Genomic DNA, 7,048 nt, shown 5'->3' on the forward strand with positions numbered 1-7,048 from the left:
GAAAAAATATAATATTCAGCTAAATTTGAATTTCAGATAAATGACAAACAATTTTTCTCCTTTAAATCAGTCCTGAAGATTTCGTGGAATATACTAATTTATTAAAAAGTTACCTGCCAGACAGGCTGTTGTCTAATCATAGAGACATTCCCCAGCACTTCTGAGACCAGAAATTCAAACTCTAGCCCTGTAAAACAAATAAGTACATACATGTTTTTAAAGAAAAAAATTAATTAATTTGGCTATTATCTTCTGTCTGAATTTCAGATTTTAATTGGCAACCAGTTTTGTTTGACGATCCCATCTGGCCAGTCTCACAAGATAAAAATGTGCATGTTCCAAAATGTTATAGTACTTAGGTTGAAAATTTCCATGGTAAGGTGTTAGTGATGCTGTTGATTCTTGGACAAGGTGGTAATTGGAGCATGGGTGCTGAACCCAGGCTGCACTTGATGTCTGAATTCCCTGTGACCTGAGGTATGAGGAGAAGGTGAGATTTTAGAAGGCCCCCAGGTGTTCTGAAGGGCAAGCATGAGAAGTCTCAGTATTACGGAGGTGGAGTACACTTACACCATGTGGAATCTGTACTAAGAAGGCAACAGGACTAGGAATATAGCTCAGTGAGAAAATGCTTGCCTAGCATGCACATGGTCCTAGTTTTGGTCCTCAGTACTGACAAAAGGAAAAAGCAAATGAGTAAAACAGAGGTGTTTGAGGGTCTATCCTAGTTTTTTGATCAAGGCCCTTGAGAGTATTGCTATCTAAAGATCATACAAGATCCTCACTTGGTTTAATTAAAAATGCTTAGTTTATATTTATCCCTATGAAGATTATATTTTTTTCAAATATATAATGTTCTCATTACTTTTCTGGGAAATTAATACACACATTTAAAGGGTGTTTTTGGTTTTTAAAATATTTTTGATTAATTATTTGGGAAATGCATACTGTAAAGTCTGAGGAAATGATGAAGGGAAACCCCAGACTCAAATAGAATGCAAAGACAAAAAGCATTTATTCTGCAGAAATAGCCAGCATTGGTGTAAGGTTGAACACCTATACAAAATGGCGACCGACGACACCAGAGGAGCATGCAGGCTCCTTTTAAGTGTATCTAGAGGAATTTTAGGGACAGTTATGTTGTCTCAAACATGATTGGTTAAGCAAATAGCAGTTACATTAGTACACTTTTAACTGGCTGAGGTTTTGATCTTTGGACATACTTGGGTACGTTTTAAGGAACTGTCATTGAGACATTGTGGGGCTGATTCATTCCATGTTCATGTTCTCTCCCTTGTCCCTGAATGTAACTTGTTGATAAATGGCTCTTTGTTCAAAGAGACACCTGTTTGCCCCTTTCAGAGAAACCTAAATTCAGTTGTAAAAGTGAGAAAGTTTAAACCCTTCAGTGCAATGTATTTTGATCATATTCATGCCCTCTTCTCCCCCTAGCTGTCCTAGAGCTAGCTTCACTTCTGACCCCCATAACTTCCTGTGCTCTCTTAATTTATTCAATTTTTAATTTTTAAATTTGCATCTTTTATTTTTAAGAATATGTGTTAGGTTACAAAACAGGCCCCAAAATGTCAGTGCTGATGATAATGTCTTAAGATGACAGCCTCTCTTTTCATTAACTGCTGTTATACATGCATTTTTGTATATACACATATATTCCTAAATATAACATACTTGATCTATATACATGTTTCCTTTGTTTTAGTTTTATGTGTATACATGTTTGTCTGCATCTGTGTCTGTGTATCACAATCTTGAAGTGCCTGCAGAGGCCAGAAGAGAGTGTATGACTGTCTGAGACTGGAGGTACAAAACCACCATGAACCATCATCTGAGTCCTGGGAATCAAACTCAGGTTTTCTGGAAGAACAGCCAGTTCTCTTAACCACTGGGTCCTTTTTTCTGCCTCCAAACAATGTGTTTGGAGTGCATGTCCCACTCCTCCCCAAGTTCCTCCCAGATCCACCACTACAAACCCAACCCCTTCCCAACTATATAGCCTTCTCTCATTTACTCTATAGTTCACCTATTTGTGCTGTTCTTAAACTCATAATTGTTGGATTATCCACTGGAGTATGATCAACCTACCATGGGCCACACTGTTAAAGAAAAGCAACTTCCCCTCCTCCAGAAGCATCATCTGTCAATAATTCTTCAGCTATCGATGGGATTCTCATGTGCCCCTTCCCCTTCCATGCTGAAATGTTGACTGGTTTAGTCTCATGAGGGGCTTGTGCAGGCAACCATATCTACTGTGGGTTCATGAGTATACCAGTCTTGTCATACCCAGAAGATGCTGGTTTCCTCTGTTCCTGACTGACCTCTGCCTTTTTCAAACTTTCTGCCCCCCTTTCTACCTATGGTCTTTAAACTCTGAAGGTAGGAAGTGTGACAGAACTCTCATTTGAGGCTGAGCACCTCACAGACACATTTTCTCTGCTCTATGGCCCAGTATGAGTTTCTGCTTTTGCTGCAATGCCAATAGCCTGTATTATTTTGGGGATCTCCAGGACATCTCCAGTCAAAAACTTGACTTATGTAAGGGGCATTATTCACTACATAGGGTAACTCCATTTAAAACTTTTACATGAATCTGTGTGTGTGTGTGTGTGTGTGTGTGTGTGTGTGTGTGTGTGTCTCTCTCTCTCTCTCTCTCTCTCTCTCTCTCTCTCTCTCTCTCTCTCATGCACGCACGCACGCATGCATACACACACACACACACACACACACACACACACACACACACACACACTCAGGAACCTTAAAAAATAATAGGTTTCTAGATGGCCTTTACTGTCCCGACCTGCAGGACTTCAACCTGGGGCAAGAGAGTCAGAGATAGAGAATAGGGACAAGAGACGCAGAAAGAATGACCAAAACACAGGATTCTGATCAAATGGCAAACTTTATTTTTCTCAGGCTAGTTTATAAAGTCAGTAGAGCTGGATATGGGGAGGGGTAGAATGGGTTGTTTGTGCACCAGGTGTTAGTGTAGACAGGATATTAGGAAGCCATAAAGAGGATGTTTAGCAGGGTAAAGAGTTCATGAGTAAGAGGTCCAGGAAGGGTTTCCTAGGTGCCTGAGCCTGTGGGTGGAGGACTGGGTTTCTTTTCTTGAGCTGAGGTTCTAAGGAGCTGCTATGTAAAGGTTAATATACAACTATGTGGCCGGCCAAGAATGGCCTAGGATCTCATGCCAAGCCCTGAGATCTTTGGCTCCCAACACTTTACAAATATCCTTAGTATTAATTATCCTTATTCCTCCTTTTCCACCATATCCTCTCCTCCTTCTCCCCCCTTAAACCTTCCTCCCAATTATTGCCCCTTCCCCCTTCAAATTGTATATTTTTAAGGAAGACACAGATAAAGAAGAAGATAAATAACCAAAATCCATTATATTATTTTATTTTATTTTCTTACTTGGTTTTTATTTCAGAATCATAAACTTAACTCTGCAATCCAACTAGACTTGGAGGGGAATGAGAAAAATGTGGAACCCAAAGAATTTCAGTGAGAGCCGAGATTACAGGGCATTTGGAGCAGATGGGGTGGGGATGCTCTCCTGAGCTACAGAAGGCATGGTCTGCTGGGTGAGAAGCCAGCAAGTAAAAAAAATTAGAGTTGCCCACATCCGGAAATGGTGATCTTCGTGCTGGTCCTGCCTTCCTGGACACCAAACGCTCCATGGCTTCCACAATGCTCATGACTTTTTTCACCTTCCCAAAGACCACATGTTTGCCATCCAGCCACTCAGTCTTGGCGGTGCAAATAAAAAACTGGGAAACATTTGTGTTTGGTCCAGCATTTGCCATGGACAAAATGCCAGGACCTGTATGCTTCAGGATGAAGTTCTCATGCTCAAATTTCTCTCTGTAGATGGACCTGCCGCCAGTGCTATTATGGCGTGTGAAGTCACCACCCTGGCACATGAATCCTGGGATAATTCTGTGAAAGGAGGCACCCTTGTATCCAAATCCTTTCTCTCCAGTGCTCAGAGCTCAAAGGCTTTCTGCTGTCTTTGGAACTTCGTCTGCAAATAGCTTGAAGGAGACGCGGCCCAAGGGCTTGCCACCAGCCGTGATATTGAAGACACCGTGGGGTTGACCAGGGCTGCAGGAAGAGGCGACAGGGGACAGCGGCGTCTGCAAAAATCCCCATTATATTATTTTAAAGACAAAAATAAATACATTAGTTTAAAAAATATAATGCCATCAAATTTTCTGAGAGCAGTAATGAAGAATTCTTGGAATTTAAATCAGGACAGATAGGTGTATCTCTCACCCTTCGTCAGAGAAAATTTTTTATGCAATAGATGGATAGTAACACAAGGTGTGGAGAATATAAGACTTGAGGATGCTCAACACAAACTGAGACATCTATAGTATCACATCACTTCCTCTCTAGGCTCAGAAATCATTAAAGAAGAAGGGAGTAGAAAGATTCTAAGAGACAGAGGCAGTGGATGACTACAGGAAATCAGTATTTTCTTGACATAGCAAAAGGCAGTTGCACATATGAACTCCCAGTAGTTGCAGTTTAATTCACAAAATCTGTGCAAGCTCAAGCCAGAACAAAATTCCAGCATGGAGAGGGAAGTAGAGACATGGTCCAACACCTAAATGAGGAGTTACTGGCAATTGATAGATACTTGGAGAGGGAGAGGGCTCTCAGCAAATTTGATGGCATTATACTTTTTTAAACTAATGTGGTATTTATTTTTGTCTTTAAATATAATGGGGATTTTTGCAGACGCCGCTGTCCCCTGGCAAGCTAGTCATTAATTGAAAGATAGTAGAAAACCTTTTCAGAAATGCAAAGATTAAAGTCTTTCACAAACAAGAGTGTATCCCAAAACATGGAAGGCTGAAGACAGTAAAACAATTATCAGCAGAGAAGAAAACTTCAAGGAACTTTAGAATGGCAGTTAAAAGGATGTTTAAGCTCAACAGCAGCTCCAAGGTTCCTGCTCAATGACATGAAAGCAGTACTCTCCCTTGTACATTTGACAAGAGAAAGAAAACTATTCACTACTTAAAAGGTGCTAAATTAGTGACAGGTACATTAAAAACAAATACCGTGTCCTTTAAGGAAAAAAAAGAAGGACAAAATTTTAAGTCCAAGAAAAAGGAGCAGAAAGGCAAAAGAAATCAGAACATATACTAATGCTCACACACACAATTATAACAGTGTGAAAGCTGAATGCCAGTGCATGCATTACCTTGATGTACTCACTGTGGGTAAGTGAATGTAGTGCATGGAGGGTGTGTATGTGGGTGGGAGGGCAATAAAAGTCAACCCAGTCTTCATCTTCCCTAAGCCAGAATCACTAAATCTCTATCCTAATGGGCTAGTCCTAAAGTGGAGCTTTATATATCTTGTGGAGAAATAGGGGAAAAACATGATGAATCAGCCCAGGGTCCCAAATGATTATCTCACCTTAAGAGTGTGCAATGGGAGGAAGGAATAAAAAGGTTGGTGCTTCCTAATGGGCCAGATCTCCCTATTGTAGACCCCAAAGTAGGTTCAGCCTATAGCGCCAGTGCTACAACAATTCTCAAAGATTCCGGGCGAGAGGCCTGAGTATTTAAATAAAGACAAGACAGGGGGTCTTTCATGCAAGGAGAATGCTGTTTATTACAAAGGAGGGAAGCCTTATATACCAGTCAGCAGGCATGGTGGAAAACTACCCTGGTCAGAAGTTCACGTCCCCAGGTCCCTCGGACAATAAGGATGGGCTGATAACAGGAGCTTGCGTTCAGGCCTTATTGGAAGGAGGGAAACAAGAAGTACTTGCTAGATAAGCTCCTCGTCACAAGCTGGTCAGCAGATCCCTATGGGGGAAGTGCACAACATCAGCCACCACCTAACAATATTTACAGTTAGTTTAAGATTTGAAATAAAGAAAACTCATTTGAACTCATGGCTAATGGATACAGTGATGATTTTACTAGGATAACGTGTCAGACAATGGTATGTCTATTGCCTGAAGGTCCCAAATATCATTGAAGATGTTATAAGGGAAGAATGACAGTTCTGCACTTAAAGAATAGTAATGTTCTAGTGCATTTCTCCATTTTAACACATTACCAAATAAGCTTGAACAATAGACTGTGTGGATTATACTAGGCATTTTGGTTTAACCAATTCTTACAAAATTGCCAAGAAGCTTTAGGAAATGCTTTTTGATGAAAATGCCATAGTGATCAGCTCTGAGATACTCTAAAAAAAAAAAATCCCCTTTTGGTATCCAGAATAGAATGATGGGTTCTGCAGTGGATGGCATCTTACAGTTGATTTGAAAGCATAACTACATGTTAAAACTATAATACATTCTATTAACCACCTTATGATCAAAGCAGTAGTGGCTGTAGATGACCACAAAACTACACCACTCAAAATATGATGATGGAAAAAAAAATATGATGGTGGGACAACAGAATATGGTACCTTAAAATAAGTCTTCTTAGCACAGATTATGTGTGGCTGATTATTTTAAGTGGGTGAAGTTACATAATAACTTTGAAAACATAGCAGATATGAGATATTGGTTTAATCTACATCTTCATTAGTCAATGGCCCATTTACCAGGAAGACAAGATGATTCCAAGTCATACTTACCTGCAGAGAAGGCACTATGTCCAGTCTAGAGGTGAAGGGAGCAGACAAAAGTACCTTGACCTGAGTATGCCATTTTGACTTCAGACTCCATTTTACCTTCAGGCTTCACAAGCCCAAGGGGAGCTGAGAACTTTTCAATGCCTGGTCCACTTTCTTATTAAACCATAGTAGTGAATCTGATGGGTTCGACTTAAAGGATTGCATTATATATTGATTAACAATGTTGGGCCATTCAAGGAAGCCCCTAATCTCCAAATGCTGATTGATGAAAATCATAACAGAGGAAGCTCCAGAGAAATGCACTTGCAGTCAAGAGGAGAAACCTTAGTGAGATAATCCCTGTGGTAGAAGAGAACTGACTCCTACAAGTTGCCCTCTGATCAGCACATGTCTACAACAGAGAAATAAGTGTAGA

The 7,048-nt window shown here is 40.3% G+C and overlaps 1 pseudogene; it reads right to left on the bottom strand.

The window, feature by feature from the left end:
• Positions 1-3,630: 3,630 nt before the first annotated feature.
• On the bottom strand, positions 3,631-5,271 carry LOC107980122 (annotated as a pseudogene).
• Positions 5,272-7,048: the final 1,777 nt, after the last annotated feature.

Source organism: Cricetulus griseus, chromosome 4 (assembly GCF_003668045.3).
Source record: "Cricetulus griseus strain 17A/GY chromosome 4, alternate assembly CriGri-PICRH-1.0, whole genome shotgun sequence".
In the NCBI taxonomy this organism is placed as follows: Eukaryota; Metazoa; Chordata; class Mammalia; order Rodentia; family Cricetidae; genus Cricetulus; species Cricetulus griseus.